An 18,169-nucleotide genomic window follows, 5' to 3' on the forward strand; every position below is an offset into this window, starting at 1 on the left:
GGATATCTTATTTTCAACAACTGTTGGTTATCTTCTAGGCTCTAGGTACCCAAGTAATCCATTTTCTTTCATTTATCTCAGTCTTCTGGAATATACACTTGTGATATCATTAAGCTCAAGCCCCTTTAAAAAGTAGTTGTTTATATTTAGATTAAAAATATCACAAGGGGGGCTTCCCTGGTGGCACAGTGGTTGAGAGTCTGCCTGCCGATGCAGGGGACACGGGTTCGTGCCCCGGTCCGGGAAGATCCTACATGCCGCGGAGCGGCTCGGCCCATGAGCCACGACCGCTGAGCCTGCCCGTCCGGACCCTGTGCTTCGCAACGGCAGAGGCTACAACAGTGAGAGGCCCGCGTACCGCAAAATATATATATATATATCACAAGGTCATTCCTCATTCATTGCAAAGGATGACCATTCACCTATGCCCCAGCATCTGGATTCTTTTGGTAATAGAAATAGCCAGAACAGAGTATTATTATGAAAATTTAGATACTGTGTGAGGAAGAATTTCTATAATATTTATTGCTTAAGAATAGTACTAAAATATAGTTTTTAATAAAATGATTCAGTCCTACGTAATATCAATTACATAGAATGGCATTTGTCATTTGGCTACCAGGATTTTACTTTAAACCATAATCAATATATTCCAAAATGCATCTTTTCTGGCCTACCAAAATAGAATATCAAATATAGTATTTGTCAACATCACCATATCAGTAGGAAAAACACTTGGGAATAAAATTATATATATATATATATATATATAATTTATATATAATATATATTACATTAATATAAATAATTAAAGTATTATTTTATATATATGAATAGGCTAGTATAAATTGCCATATAAACAATAACCATATAATTCTAGGGGAATGAAGTATGATCTACCATCATGGTGGAACAAAAGGTTTCCTTCTAATTTGGCATGTAACATGCTCCTGAGACATGACACTGCAGCAGCATTTCCAAATGGCTTATATTTGTCATAGATTAGTGAGGAAATCCAGATAACATTTTATATTGATGGCTCTGCATCTATCCCAGAGAATTTATACTCAAGAACACAATCATATAGGATTCAACTGCAAAAGCACAGGTGAAAAGGAGAACATCTGTCTCTTTACAGGACCTCAGAGGAAGTGACCTGATATGATGGAAGTCATTATAATCACAATGAACTTTAGAAACAATGACATACTAACCTATGAACTACTATAGCTAATTAAAATAGTCTCCAAGGAAAACCATTAAACTATGCTAGATAAACATTCCTTATTAACATCTGATGTTTTGTATCTCCTCAGGATACTCCAGTGAAATCTGTTACCCCTTAATCAAATCTCTCTTTAAGAAAATATGAATGTTTTAATATGTTGCGAGCACTGGTCTCTGGACACCATAATTAAATTTTGGTAGAATGAAAGTATTCACCTGTTAGTTATCTGCAGGTTTTAAACAGCATCTTACATGTTACATCCCAGCATGTTATAGCTGGTAAACACCTAAGAATTCATTTAGTATATCTTGAAGAAACTACAGCCCAAAGACCTACTAATGCATTTCATAGCACTCTCCATATTATTTTGATTATGACCAGGAAGTATCTGTTTAATTCCAAGTTTGTCATTCTGTGTTCTAACCATCAGACCCTTCTGTGGTCCTGTATCAACCTCTAGATTCCCTCCAAAGGGAATGTGGACCATTTGGAGGCTTCAGAGGATAGTGTCAATCATAATTCACATTGAGGGTAACTGATAAATTATTGAAGGTTTATGAAGCCTTCAGCAGAAAAACTAAGGTGAACATTGACCTTTTTTTTCTATGTAGTAATTCATAATCTGTATTTTGGTATTGCAGAGTTTTCCTTTCCTGCTCTTTGTGCTAAATGGAAGCCAAGGACCAACCATCCACTAAAGATAGAAAAACACGTGTAGAACTTAGAGCAACAAATGCTGAACTTAGAACAACTTTAGATGATTCTCATGTTACACGTAAGAACCAAATTTCTAAGTCCTTATTGTGAAGCTAATCTGAAATCCTTATTTAGAGGATTTCATAAAACAAAATTGCTTCTTAACAGTCCCAGACATCATATAGGCCCTCACAGTGTGGGCTACCGCAGTCATTTTTTGAATCCTCACTCCCTACCACTTTCCTGTGCATATTCTACAATGTAGCTGTTATGGTTAATTTTATGTGTCAACTTGACTGGGGTAATGGATGTCCAGATAGCCGGTAAAATATTATTTCTGGGTGTGTCTGTGAGGTTGTTTCTGGAAGAGATTAGCATTTGAATCAGTAGACTGAAGATCACCCCCACCAATGCAAGTGGGCATCATCCAATCCACTGGGGGCTTGAATAGAACAAAAAGGTGGAGAATGAGCAAATCTTGTCTCTCTGCTTGAAGCTGGGACATCTCTTTTCTCTTACCTTCAGACATCCAAATTCCTAGTTCTTGTGCTTTAGGACACAGATTTACACTTGGCTCCCCTGGTTTTCAGTCCTTCAGGTTTCCTGGGTCTCCATCTTGCAGATGGCAGATTGTAGGGCTTCTCAGCCTCCATAATTGTGTAAGCCAGTCCTTCCTAATAAATCTCTTTCTGTATATCTAAATCTATAGATAGATAGACCAATAGAATGATAGATCGATAGATAGATAGATCCTATTGGTTCTGTTTCTGTGGAGAACCCTAAGTAATACAGTAGCTATGTAAATTTCCCAGCCATGCATAATTTTTTGTGCCTCTGAGTGTTTGCACAAACTTTTGCCTAGTTGCTCATTTTTCCCATGAAAACTTCTGCTAATCTTTTAATATATAGATCAGATATGACCAGCTTTCTGAGACCCTCTCTGATTCCAGATGCCTTCTTTTTCTTTTGTGCATAATTCCCTTACCTAAATTATAACTCTATTAGAATGTATGGAACATATATAATGACATTATTATATAATATATTTAAACTATTAAAATATAATAACTATTATGATAAACATAAAGCGTATCTTTGTTATGTGCTTACTTCTTTACCTTAATGTGATATATTTGAGAATAAAGGCCATTATTTATTCTTTATTTCAAAACCCTGACTTTTAGCAGAGTATTTAGCAGATGGTAGGTGCTGAATAGCTATAAACTGTTTCATATGTTATTATTATTCTATGCTCAATAACAATTTGGTAATGGAATAATAAATGATTGCTAAAAATAATGTTTCATATTTGCATAAAACTTTACATAAAGTTAATAATAAAATATTTTATTTTGTACAATATTTCAAATACTTCATCTTTCTCAATATTCAAATAACACTGTGTTACCACAAGGCAAAAAGTATGTTCATTTTATAGATGGAAGCTTAAGAGAGGGAAATGTAGGTGTTAACTAGATAACACTAAGATGTTTCTAGCTTGGAAAATCTATAAAGCAATAGCAGTGTTGATAAATATGGCAACTTGTATTCTTATTTATCTCTTTTCTCTCTTGAAATCTCATTAAAATTGCTATAAAATGTTTTTTTAAGTGAGTTTAAAATTAAGAAAAAGATAAATTATGACAGTGGAGAGGGTAAAATACTGAAGACTAGATAGTAGCCTTGCTGGCTTGGAAACCTAAATCTACATTTAGGATAGGGAAAAGGAAGGGAACCAAAAAAAAAAGTCACTTCCCACACTAAACCTTTGGAAGTGCTGGGGAATTTGAGGTTCCAAGTACCTCGGAAAGTGATGCATGGTGAGGCTGAAAACATGAAAATCTGAACGGAAGATTGTATAGAGAATATCAAGGTCCTCCAGGTTCCCTTCCTGATCCTCTATGGACTCCAGCAGAACTGGAGATTATAGAATGAGAATTGAACTGGACTTGGTGATAGGCAGGCTTATCCAAGGATTGAGTGGGGTACCATTCTTAAAACAGGGAATTATGGGAAACTCCACATCCTGAAATTCATCCCCTGAAAGGGGAGACTCTGGAAGTAATTTGTGAACAAATAAACTGGAAGGAGAGAAAATGTGATCAGAGGAAACAGCATACTTGAACTAATAATTTTAGAGTAAAAGGAGATATGGGTAATGCTAAGATCCAGGTGTGCCAATGGAAGTACATTGCTAAGGTAGAGTAGAGATGAAGGTCCATGGAGATGTAGAGATCATCGGTCTGACAGCATATTAGTTGAACCTTCCATTTGGACAAGAAATCACTCAGGATAATCATGGGATTTTAACACTTAGGGCTCTTCAGTTGCAAGCAACAAGCTGGTAAACTGACTCAAATGACACTGGTAACTTAAGCAGAAAGGAGGAATTTAATATAAGGATATGTAGAATAGCTTATAGTATTCTGTAAAAAACTGAAAGATTAAAAAAACTGAAGATACTTTCTTCTGAAAGAATAGAAACCAGAATGCATCCAGAGTTCTAGGTAGCTGGAATTGATCATCTTTTCTGGACACCATTTTGGAAGGAACTCAGCCCCACTTTTCATCCTTTCTCAAAATGCAAAATTCCCAGAAAGGAGAAGAATCAGATTAGCCTAGTTTCAATGATGCACCTCTTGGCTAGTAAAGGACAGAGAGCCTTGATTGACATTAAGAGTGACATTAAGGGACTTCCCTGGTGGCACAGTGGTTAAGAATTCACCTGCCAATGCAGAGGACATGGGTTTGATCCCTGGTCCAGGAAGATTCCACATGCTGTGGAGCAACTAAGCCCATGCGCCACAACTACTTAGCCTGCACTCTAGAGCCCGTGAACCACAACTACTGAGCCCACGCAGCACAACTACTGAAGCCCGTGCCGCAACTACTGAGCCCACGTGCTGCAACTGCTGAAGCCCTTGTGCTCTAGGGGCCTGCGTGCTGCAACTACTGAGCCCATGTGCCACAACTACTGAAGTCCACGTACCTAGAGCCCGTGCTCTGCAACAAGAGAAGCCACCGCAATGAGAAGCCTGTGCACCACAGGCTACAACGAAGAGTAGCACGTGCTCAGTGCAACTAGAGAAAGCCCGCGTGCAGCTATGAAGACCCAAAGCAGCCAAAAAAAAAAAAAAAAAGAGTGACATTAAGAAGTAGTTGCCCAAAGTAAATGAGGATGCAACTACCAGAAAAGATGGAATCATTGCTGGACAGATAGAAGTAACATATGTCAGAATGTAACATACTACAGAATCCTACTGGTAGAGTGTATGATTTTTACTCTAACTTTATACAGTAAATACTTAACTGTGTACATAGTTACCATGTAATAATGAATAAACACCTTAACTTTCTTTTAGTCTTTAATTTCAGTTGATGAAAATAATCTTAAACCCAGAATTATAACAGTATGAAAATGCAAGCCTATTCTAAAAAAACTTTTTTGAATATAAAAATAAGAATGCATATTTTATGAATTGAATAGATTAAAAAGTTTAAAAGTTCTCTTAAGACACCCTTTCTGATACTTCACTTGATTTGTACTACATAAGAAAAGGAGATATATATTTACCAAAAGTTAATAGTAAAAAAAAAAAAACCCTCAATAACAAAACAGGTTTCAGAGTCCATATTCCTTCATGAACTTTCAATTTATATGCATTTTATGCTGTCAAAAACAATAGACTCCGCTATGCTTAAGTTTATGGCTCTGGGGAAACCTGATAAGATTGAACATGTACCAAAACTTGTGACAGAATCAGGATGACGCCCACCCATTTGTCTTGCTGGCCCACAGTGACTAATTTAAATGTTTGTTCATATAAACTAAACTGGTAGCAGGAACGAATCATTCTGATTGGTTTATTTGCTTACACAAAAAAACTAAACCACCAGGAGGATGAAACAGCTAAGAGTGAACAGATCGAAATGTCAGCAATCTCTCTTCCATTTTTGAATTTTCACTCAAGAGTGAAGGTAATTTCTTGAATAGATCTGTGGTTCCTTACTTTCCTACCTATATCACCTAACATTTACTGAATAAATGTCCTTGAAGCATTATAATATTCTAGGTGCTAGTTTAATAAATACTTAGATAACAAAGAAAGAAAAGCAATAATGGGTATTTTCAAGCATGCTTATGATAACAGGGATCCAACCTTTTATTCCCAGCCTACTCTCCCTAAGCTAATTTAGTTTCTTTATTCAAATCTGACTGGGTGTCTTGAATATGTCCTTGTCTTAACTTTTTTTGTCATTTTTTTCTTTCTTAGTATATTTGTCAGCGTTATCGATATATAATTTATAAGCAATAAAATATATCAATTTTAAGTGATCAGTTTTAATTCAATGAGTTTTGATGAATGTAAATATTCATATGGCCACTACCAGTCATGATCTGAACATTACCACCACTCCAAAAGTTTTTTCTGTATTCGTTAGCAAACTCTCCCCCAAGCTCCTGGCAAACACTGATCTGCTTTTTGTGGCATACAGTTCTGTTTTTTAAATTTTAATTTAACATAATACTTTTGAAAGTCATCTGTGTTATTATGTATATCAGTAGTTTATTCCTTTTTATAGTGGATGGCATTCCATTTTATGAACGTACCACAAATTGTGCATGCACCATGTGATGGACATTTGGGTTGTTTCCAGTTTGAGACTATTATAAATAAAGTTGCCATGAACATTCAACTACAGGTATTTATGTACATCTAAATGTCATTTCTCTAAGGGTAACACCTAGTAATGGAATTGCTGGTTCACATGGTAAGTATATATTTAACTTTATGAGGAACTGCAAAACTGTTTTTCACAGTGTCTGTGCCATTTTGCATTCCCACCAGCAATGAGAATTCCAATTGTTCCACATTTTTACACTTACAGTTTTACAGTTTTAACTCTTCCAGTTTAAAACTATGATTTACTTCAGGTTAAATTTAAATATAGCTTGAGGTAATGGTTGGGATTGTTTTCTTTTTTTTCTTTTGTACATGGATATCCAGTTGTTCCAACACCACTTGTTGATTAGATCATAATTTCTCAATGAAATTGTCTTGGTACCCACCCTGAAAAATCTGTTTATGGACTTCTGTTCCACTGATCAATATTTCTATCTTTACTGTGGCTTGATATTAGATCTTGAAATCTATAGGTAGTGTAGGTCTTGTGATTTGTTCTACTATTTCAAAATTATTTTGGCCAATCTAGGTCCTTTCCATATACATGAAAATTTTAGAATAAGCTTTCAGCAGCTACAAAAAATCTGCTGGGATTTGATTGGAATCAAGCCAAATTTGTCAATCAAGTTAGGAAGGACTGACATTTTAATAACGTTACACTTTAGTTAAAAATAAATAAATAAATAATATTACACTTTCTAATAATCCATAATCATAGTGCCTCTCTTCATTTGTTTGGGTCTTCTTTAATATGTTTTGTAATTTTCAGTGTACATGCCTTGAATATATTTTGTTAAATTTACCCCTAAGTATTTCTTTTTTTTTTTTTTTTTTTGGCGGTGCACGGGCCTCTCACTGTTGTGGCCTCTCCCGTTGCAGAGCACAGGCTCCGGATGCGCAGGCTCAGCGGCCATGGCTCACGGGCCCAGCCACTCCGCGGCATGTGGGATCCTCCCACACCGGGGCACGAACCCGTGTCCCCTGCATCGGCAGGTGGACTCTCAACCACTGCACCACCAGGGAAGCCCTATTTCATATTTTTGAATGGCATTGTTGTTTTACTTTTGATTTTCAATTGTTTGTTGCTAACATATAGACATAAAATTGATTTTTGTGCATTAACCTTGTATCATGCTACCTTGTCAAATTTGGGTTTTCATAGATTCTTTGGAATTTCTATAAAGTTGATCATACCAACTGTAAATAAGGACTTTTATTGTATTTTTTCCTTTCCAGTCTGTAAGCATTTATTTTCATTTCCTTATAGCACTGGCTAGGAATTTCAGTAAGTTGAATAAAAGTGTCAAGAGTAGACATACTTGCTTTGTTCCCTATTCGTGGAAAATGATTTAGTACTTCACCATTAAGTATAAAGATAGCTATATATTTTTCCACAGTTACATTTATCTAAATTGAGAATGTTCCCTCCTCTTCTAAATAGGCTTGAGACTCTTTATTATAAATGTATTTTGAATCTTGTTAAATGCTTCTTCTGCATCTATGGAGATGCACATATGGATTCCTTTTTCATCTATTAATATGGAGAATTACATTGATTCATTTTTAGACATTAAGCCAACTTTGCATTCCTGGGATAAATCCCACTGAAGTCATTATTAATCACCATTTTAAATATATTTCTGGGCTTGATTTGCTAACATTTTATTAAAGCTTCTTTCATCTATGTTTATGCAGAATTCTGATCTCTGGTTTTCTTTTCTTATGATGTCTTTGTTTGCTAACATGGTAATGCTTGCCTCAGAAAATGAGTTGAAAAGTTTTTTTTTTCTTTTGTTTTTTGGAGGAATTTTTGTACAATTTCTTTTAAGAACGCTAGTTAGAATCTGTCAGTAAAGCCACTTGGGCCTAGAGTTTTCTTTGGGGGAAGATTTTAACTTCAAGTCCAATTTCTTTAAGAGATCTAGGATTCTTCAGGTAATTAGTTTCTTGAGTGAGTTTTTTTTTTTTTTTTTTTTTTTTTTTTGCGGTACGCGGGCCTCTCACTGTTGTGGCCTCTCCCGTTGCGGAGCACAGGCTCCTGATGCGCAGGCTCAGCAGCCATGGCTCACGGGCCTAGCTGCTCCGCAGCATGTGGGATCTTCCCAGACCGGGGCACGAACCCATGTGCCCTGCATCGGCAGGCAGACTTTCAACCACTGCGCCACCAGGGAAGCCCCAACCTTTTTTTTTTTTAATAAATTTATTTATGTATTTATTTTTTGGCTGCATTGGGTCTTCGTTGCTGTGCACGGGCTTTCTCTAGTTGCAGCTAGCGGGGGCTACTCTTTGTCGCGGTGTGTGGGCTTCTCATTGCAGAGGCTTCTCTTTGTTGCGGAGCACATGCTCTAGGAGCGCAGGCTTCAGTAATTGTGGCGCACGGGCTCAGTGGTTGTGGCTCGCGGGCTCTAGAGCACAGACTCAGTAGTTCAGCAGTTGTGGCACACAGGCTTAGCTGCTTCACAGCATGTGGGATCTTCCTGGACCAGGGCTCGAACCCGTGTCCCCTGCACTGGCAGGTAGATTCTTAACCACTGTGCCACCAGGGAAGTCCCTTGAGTGAGCTTTAAAAGCTCTTATCTTTTAAGAATTTTCCCATTGTACATAAGTTGTTCAGTTTATTGACATGAAGTTGTTCATGATATACTTGTATTATACTTAGACCTGAAGGATCCTTAATGATGTCCCTTTTCTCATTCCTCACATTGGCAATTTGTGTCTTTTCTCTTTTTTTCTGATCAATCGACTAGAGGTTTATCAATTTTATTAATGTTTTCAAAGAAACAGGTTTTGTTTTCATTGTTTTTTTAAATTCTGTATTATTTTTCTGTTTTCTATTTCATTGATTTTAGCATCTATATTTATTTATGTTTTTCTTTTTTTAGTTTCTTAAAGTGAATGTTTAGGTCATTAATTTAAGACCTTCCTTCTTTCTTAATATGAGCATTTAATGCTGTAAATTTCCGTAAACATTTATTTAGCTCCATCTCACAAATTTTATTATGCTGTGATTTATTTTCATTAAGTTCAAAATATATTCTAATTTTCATAGTGATTCTGACTGGAAGTGGTGAGAAATTATAAGATTTGGGTATATATATGTACATATATATTATAAATTGAGATGAATTGATGAGGAATAAGAAAATGAAAGTCAAGCGTGACCTTCTTCACAATTTGTTAGAGGACTAGCAAAATGGGATTGTATTTCACATGATCTTGGCAGCATATATTGAGATTACTTTCAGTTTGTCGTTGCACATTTTAGAGAATATGCATGGTCTGAGACCCTCAGAAAACATGTAAAAATTTCACCTTGATATACTGAATAATGTATGTAAACCACCATTGCCAAGAATGAGAATATTTTGATAGCTTGATGGCTGTGACAAATGGTAATATATAGACTCACTCTTTGTGAACTAGCTTAAATCCCTTCTCAACAATATTTCATCTGGTCAAATCTGAGTGCTGAACAAGGGTTTCACTGTATATATAACTTGTCCCCAACTTACCTTTGCAACATCTTCCCCGTCTTGTCCTCAGTCCAGAAGTCCCACTGTGTTCCTTACCATTCCCTGGTTACCTGGGTACTTTCCACATTTTTTCAATATCTCCCCTGCCTCCAAAACTCTTTCCCTTTTACTCCACTGAGAAAATACTTTTTATTCTTTAAGAATTTGCTTACAAGTCACTTGATCTGAGAAGCATTTCTAAATCCACCTCCTTCTGCTCACCTTCTCATCCCAGGAAGATTTTGTCACTCCCACCCCCACCTTTCCATACAGGGAGGGGCATTTACTTGGTACTACAGATCACTTCTCCAGCACCACTGTCTCCCTAAGTGTGAGGCCTAGTATCCATAACACTACTTAGCATATGGTATAAAATTCAGTACTCAAAATAGCAGTCAGCATTGAGTCTTTTACATACAGTGTTTCAGGCACTATGCAATTCATTACCTAATCAATCCCCACAACAAGCCCATAGGTAGATCATGATTTTTCTTACATGAGAGAGCCTTAGAGAGAATGAGCAATTTTGCCAGTTACAGCTGGTATAGGCGGGGCTGAGATTCAGATCCAGGCTACCTGACTTTCCAACCAGCTCTCTGAATCAGTAAGCACAGTGCCTCTCCCAATCGTTGCCAGATTGAACTGTCTAATGCTCTAGAGTGTGTCAAGGGAATACTAACGGTGTCTCCCAGTGTCTTCTGACATTAAGAAAAATGGAAAACCCTTTCACAATAATAGTTGAAGCTTTCTACTTCATAACCTCACAAAAATACCCAAGTATATAACAAATTTTTTTTCTAGAGGTTTACACGAAACATGTCAACATTGACTATGGGTCTGTGCATTTAAATTTTTATGCAATGGCAGCATATAGCACAGTTCTTTCTAGAGGAATTCTCACCAATTTAGACTATGAGGAGATGCATATAAATACTTGAAATGTCTTGAAAAATGTGTACATAACACCATGAGGAAGGTTACAAAGTTTTTCTGGTTAGTAACTTGAGTGAGATAATCCCAGCAGAGATAAAGGTACATTTAGGCATAAAAATAGGTTGGGTTGGTCCTCCTCCCTGCCCCTGGAAAATGGGTCTTCCAATGGAAGAGCACAGGTGGCACCCGTGTCAGGATGCACTGCCATGGTGTCTGTTATTGACAGAGAGCTGCAGTCAAACCCAACTTGAAACTCAAATGAAGTTTGAGTTTGTGTCCTAAACTGAGCCTGAATATTTTCAAGAAGAATAAATTCAGTAAATAAGGAAGGTCTGTAAATTGTCAAAATACAAATGTGTGATCAAGTTTGAACTGTACTTCCAAGCTCAAGATGAATAAAGAACCTGGAGGAACAATGGACACTACAGAAACATCTTGGAATCGGTGGGTGGCAGCAGGTCTTTGTTTCATTGAAGCCATAAAAAATATTTGCCAAAAAAAAATAAAATGGAAGAAAGAGCCAAGTCAAAAGCTTTGTCATATAGCCATAGTAGAAGAAAAAATGACTAGTTGAAGAAAATATCCTCAAATAGAATTTGTTTGTTCCACTTCAACCTAGAAGCACTCCCTTAGGGCAGTCTTCTCTCATCTCCTGACTACATTAAATCTATTGCTGTACATTCTATTTGTACTTTCCCTGGGCAGCACTTATCATAATTTTATTTATATTGATGTGTTATTTGTATGATTGTTAATTACTGCTCCCCCACTAGACTGTAGATTTCTTAGGAGCAGACATCATGTCTCTCTTACCATTGTATCTCCTTTTTCACACATGCATGAGGTGACAGGTGTTTTAAAATTACTTGATGAATGAATGAATGACTATTCCCATACAAACTCTAGGTGGTGCAGGGAAAAAAAAATAGTGTGATCAACTTTTAACACTAACATAGAAACAGGCACTAGAATTAAGAGAGAAAATAAAATTTCTAAATCTAGAACCTGGGTTCACCTAGAACTATCAACACTGAGTCTACTTCCAGTTTCTAATAAGACTTTTGATTTGAATCTGTGACAGCAACTGGGGAGAAAAAGCTCTACTAAGAGCCTTCCAGTCTTGCTCAGAAATGTTACCATGTTGAAGCCCTAAAAAAAAAACCCTCAGGATATTTACAATATAATTTGAATTATTTAAACTCAGAGTTCTCTCAATTTTTAAAAAAATTCCTGAATCCAGAATTGTTGTATTTTTATAAAAAATGAATTAGAAAACTAAAGATATACCTAGGTAGGTATGCAAAATGAGTTACACTGTATATGTTGTTTTATAGGCTAAACATGTTAAACATGAATGTTGCAGCTAATAATACTCTGGGCATGCTATGAATTTATGGTGTCATATACATTACAATTATTGATTTACATAAGTATTGTAATTTCTCTACCAGTGCAACAGATTTTAGCTCGAAAGGACCATAAACGGAGAAACCCACTACAGTTTAAAGTTGGCAGCTGGTGAGGAGATGAATTCCAAGTCAGAAGAGGGAGTAGGCAGAAGGTTCCTGCTGTTTCCTAAGCAGAATGTCCCTGGGTGATACATCTGCTATTGAAACATCAAAACACATTTCACTGTGGAACACTCCACACATACTTAATCCAGAAAGTATTTAACTTTATTTGGAAAATGAAAAGATATACACATTCCTATTTTTAAGAAAAAACTGCCACTCTTTTAATAAATATTGACTTTAGTGATAGGCAGACTATGCACTTTCTAATTCCTAAAACATGTGAATATGTTACCTTACATGGCCAAAGGGACTTTTCATATGTGAATGAGTTAAGGATCTTGAAATGCGGCAATTATCCTGAATTACCTAGGCGAATCTAATGTAATCAAAAGGATCCTGATAAAAGGGAGACAGGATGGTCAAAGTCAGAGAAGTCCATGTGACAGTGGAAGCAGAGGTTAGGGAATTGCCATTGCTGGAAAGGACCCACCAGCCAGGGAATGCAGGCAGCCTCTAGAAGCTGGAAAAGGCAAAGAAAGGATTTCCCGTAGAGACTCCAGAAGGAAAAACAGTCCTGCTAACACCTTGATTTTAGACCTATAAGACCCATTTTCAGACTTCTGACCTGTATTCTGTAAGATAATTTGTCTTGTTTTAAACCACTGAGTATGTGATAATTTGTTTCAGCAACTATAGGAAACTCATAGGATTTACATTTATGCTATTGACCTCTATTATCACTAGCAATAATTCCTTTCTGTAGTTTTCTTTTCTTTTTTCTTTTTAACATCTTTATTGGAGTATAATTGCTTTACAATGATGTGTTAAGTTTCTGCTTTATAACAAAGTGAATCAGCTATACATATACATATATCCCCATATTTCCTCCCTCTTGCGTCTCCCTCCCACCCTCCCTATCCCGCCCCTCCAGGTGGTCACAAAGCACCACACTGATCTCCCTGTGCTATGCGGCTGCTTCCCACTAGCTATCTGTTTTACATTTGGTAGTGTATATATGTCCATGCCACTCTCTCACTTCGTCCCAGCTTACCCTTCCCCCTCCCCATGTCCTCAAGTCCATATTCTACGTCTGCATATTTATTCCTCTCCTGCCCCTAGGTTTTTCAGAACCATTTTTTTTCTTTTAGATTCCATATGTATGTATTAGCATACGGTATTTGTTTTTCTGTTTCTGTCTTACTTCACTCTGTATGACAGACTCTAGGTCCATCTACCTCACTACAAATAACTCAATTTCGTTTCTTCTTATGGCTGAGTAATATTCCATTGTATATATGTGCCACGGGTGGAAGGTGATCTCCATGTCTTACTCCTCCGTCATCTTGAAGTTCTCCTCAGTTTATTTGCTTTACTGTGCATTTTATTCTTAACGTTACTTCAGGTGATTCATTTCATCCAGGTGCCCAATGGATCTGGGAAGGCAAGATGTAGTGGTCAACAGCCAAACTGCAAGTAGAGTATTTATTGAGCATTTGCTATATTTATGTATTATACTACATAGTCATTGCTATGCTATACTGTATTCATTATATTATTCCTGATAGGTGCTATCAAGGGAGAAAAAAATATGTCAAATTCTCTACTTCTCCAAAGCTTACGGTCTTAGGAGAACTGATAAACTCACATATGAAGCAATTGAGTTAAGGAATAAACTTAGGCTCCCGTGCTTTTGTGAAATATGACTAACATGGTACCAAATATAAGGAGCTGTAGAATACTCACCTTAAAAAGGTAAGTGAGTATTCTCCTGGTTCATAAAACCATAGGAATTCTTTAAGCATTTTCATCTCATTTTTTAAAAATAGCAAGCACAAAACAAAGCCATTGTGTCAGAAGACAATTATTTTGATTCTAAGTACCCAAACCAGAAATGAAGTAAGATATTTGGAATATGTATTAGTCAGGGTTCACCAGAGAAACAAAACAATTAGGATGTGTACATATATAGATAGAAATTATAAGGAATTGATTCATGTGATGATGGAGGCTGGCACGTCCAAAATCTGCTGTGCAGGCTGGCAGTCAAGAGACCCAGGAAAGCTGATGGTGCAGATCCAGTGTAAAGAGGCCAACAGCCCAGAAACTCTGACCCTCTTGCCTCCTTATTAGGACCTTTGTGATTACATTAGACTCGCTAAACAATTCGGGATAGTCTTCCCATTTCAAGTTCCTTACCTTAATCACATATGAAAAGTCTCTTTTGCCATGTAAAGTAACCCGTTCACCTCCCAATGATGCAGATGAAGTTTGAAGGCACTCTGCTGGAGAATTTCCTCCTGCTCAGAGAGGCCTCTTTTCATTCCATTCAGACCTTCAGCTGATTGGATGAGGCCTACCCACTTTATGGAGGGCAATTTGCTTTACCAGCAGTTCACCAATTTAAATGTTAACCTCATTAACATTTAAACACCCTCCAGGTTAACACACAAAACTAACCATCACAAACCCACCCTTTAGCAACCATACAGATCTCCTTAAATCATCCTTAATCTCCTAATAAAGAGAATAATAAGGTCATATTTCTGCCTAATATATGACTATTCTGTGTACAACTGAAAACATACTAACCTTTCCCCAAAAGAAAATACAAAGTATTTATTGTTTACTGTTCTCAATATACTGTAATTTAAATACTATGATGTAAAGTTAACAGTACTTAAATACAATGATGTAACACCTTGATATGATATACATCTTATGTAATGATATTATACACACACGAAAACAAACATATTCATGACAAAATAAGGACGCATTACGACAATTACAGTCTTCATTTCTGTCACTGGTCCCATGGTCATAACTATCTTTTTCTACTACCCATTCCATATTACCTTTCTTTGAGCAAGAACCTCAACTGGTTGTGATCCTTTGCCTGCTGGGAAGAGGCAAATCTTTATTCCTGAAGGGTCTCATTAGTACTCCTGCCTGAGTTGGGTTGTTACAGTTTTCCATTGACTGTCCATCACAGGGCATACCAATACTAAGAGATGCCCTAAGGGATATCCTATATTGTAGATATCTTCTTCCTTACCTCCATTGTGGAGTTTCAGTCCAATTTCCCACTAGTATTCAAGATCAATCACCCCAGCCAATACCATGTCTCCCTTCTTTGCCTATTGATTCAGAAGCATGAGTCAGCCAGAATAGCCAGATGGCAGTCTTAACTTCCAGTTCAGTGGAATCACTGTTGTGTTTTCTAGTGGAAGCATTTCTTCCTTTGGAACTAAGACCTCTAGACCAGCAGATTATAAGGTTGCAGGTACAGGTAGCAAAAATTCTGCTAGTGGGTCAGTAGGGATGATAGTGAATTGTACCACACTCATTTCCATCCCCTTGAGTCCTGGACCTGTGAATCCTGGCTGTGAAAGAAACAGAACCATATGTTTGACACGGATTCAGAGCATATACAACCTTCTGAAGAACTTTGCCTCTGTCCTGCAAGGTATTGCCACCCAGTTGGCACTGTAACTAAGTCTTCAAATGGCTATTCCACCACTCTGTCAAACCAGATACTTCAGAATGGTGGGAAAACATGGTAAAATCAGTGAATTTCATGAGCATGGGCTCATTGCCCCACTTCTTTTGATGTGAAGTGAATTTCCTGATCAGAAGTAATGTTGTGTGGAATACCATGATTGTGGAAAAAGAATTGTACCACAGATGGTAGTTTTGGCTAAAGTATTGCATGCTGGGAAGCCAAATCTGTATCCAGAGTGTTTATTCCAGAAAGAATAAAATGCTGCCTCTTCCATGATGGAAGCAATCCACCCCAGAGAATGGTGCCATATTGGGGACTCAGTGTTGGTCTCTGCTACTGGCAGATTGGGCACTCAGCAGTGGCTATAGCCAGGTTGGCCTTGGTGAGTGAAAGTCTGTTACTGAGTCTGTGTACACCCTCATCTGTGCCACTATGGCCACTTTGTTTATGTGCCTACTAAGTGATGATGGGGGTGACTGGGAAAAGGCTGACTGGTATCCACAGAATGGGTCATTCTATCTACTTGATTATTCAACTGCTCAGCCTTTGGTGAACATTCACCTGGGACAGAAATATCTTCAGATTTTTTGCCCAGTTAAAGAAGTCTATTCACATACCTCTTCCCCAGGCTTCCTTGTCACCAATTTTCCAATCATGTTCCTTCCAAGTCTTTGATTAGCCAGCTAAGCCATTGGCCACAGCCCATGTATTAGTATATAACTGCAAATCTGGCCATTTCTTCTTCCAAGCAAAAAGACCAACCAGGGGTGTTGCTTGGAGTTCTGCCCACTGGGAGGATTTCCCTTCACCATTGTTTTAAAGGGTGTCCCAGAAAGTGGCTATAGTCCTGCAGCTGTCTACTTTCAGGTGCTGCCTGCATATCGTGCAGAAACATCTATAGACCAAGCCCAAGTCTTCTCTTCCTCTGTCAGCTGATTGTAGGGAATTCCCCATAAGGCCATAGCTGCAAACTGGGAGGAAGAAGGTAGAATGGCAGGAGTGGGGACCATAGGCCTTTGGGCCACATCATGTAGCTTATGTGTACCTTAAGAACCTTCTCGGGCCCAATGTTGTATCTACCACCTCCATTTGTCACTGGAGTACTGCTGTGCATGCCCAACCTTATGGCTTGGTGAGTCAGATAATACCCAGTTAATGATAGGCAGCTCAAGGTGCATGGTAACTTGGTGGCCCGTGGTTAAACATTTTGTTTCTCAGGAGGAAAGTAGTGATTTGCAGAGGATGGCAGGGCTTTGCTTCAAAATCCTAAGGGCTTGCACTATGATTCACCTATAGGGGCCTGCCAAAGGCTCCAAACAGCATCCCTATCTGCCACTAACACATCAGGCACCATTGGATCTGCTGGATCATAAGGCTCAAGTAACACAACAGCTTGCACAGTAGCCTGGACCCATTGCAAAGCTTTCTCCTGTCCCACTCAAAACTAGCAGCTTTTCATATCACTCAGTAAATGGGTCAAAGTAACACACCCAAATGAGGAATATGTTGCCACCAAAATCAAAGAGGCCCATTAGGCATTGTGTTTCTTCTTCAGCTGGAGGAGAAGCCAGATGCAATAATTCGTCCTTCACCTTAGAAGAGATAGCCCAGCATACTCCACACCACTGAACCCTAGAAATTTCACTCCAGAAATTCAGGTAGAACATCCCTGAATTTTTTTCAGCTTTTTTGAGGTATAATTGACAAATAATATTTTAAGATATTTAAATGTACATCGTGGTAGTATCACTTACATGTGAAATCTAGCAGCCCCCTGAATCCTTGTCAGATTTATTTCTCTCTCTGACACACAAATGTCTTTCTTACCAACAAGACTAGAGTAGTTGCTACTTCTCGCCCCCTAGGTCTAACCAGCATAATTTCCTCAATGTAATGGACTAGTGTGATATCTTGTGGAAGGGAAAGGTGATCAAAAAGCCTATGAACTAAATTATTACATGGGGCTGAGCATTTATATATGCTTGAGGTAGGACAGTGAAGGTGTATTGCTGGCCTTGCCAGCTGAAAGTAAGCTGCTTCTAGTGATCTTTCTACCACATATCAAGGAAAAAAAGCCACATCTGCCAGATCCATAGGTG

Source organism: Mesoplodon bidens (genome assembly GCF_964165515.1).
Source record: "Mesoplodon bidens genome assembly, chromosome: 3".
Lineage (NCBI taxonomy): Eukaryota > Metazoa > Chordata > Mammalia > Artiodactyla > Ziphiidae > Mesoplodon > Mesoplodon bidens.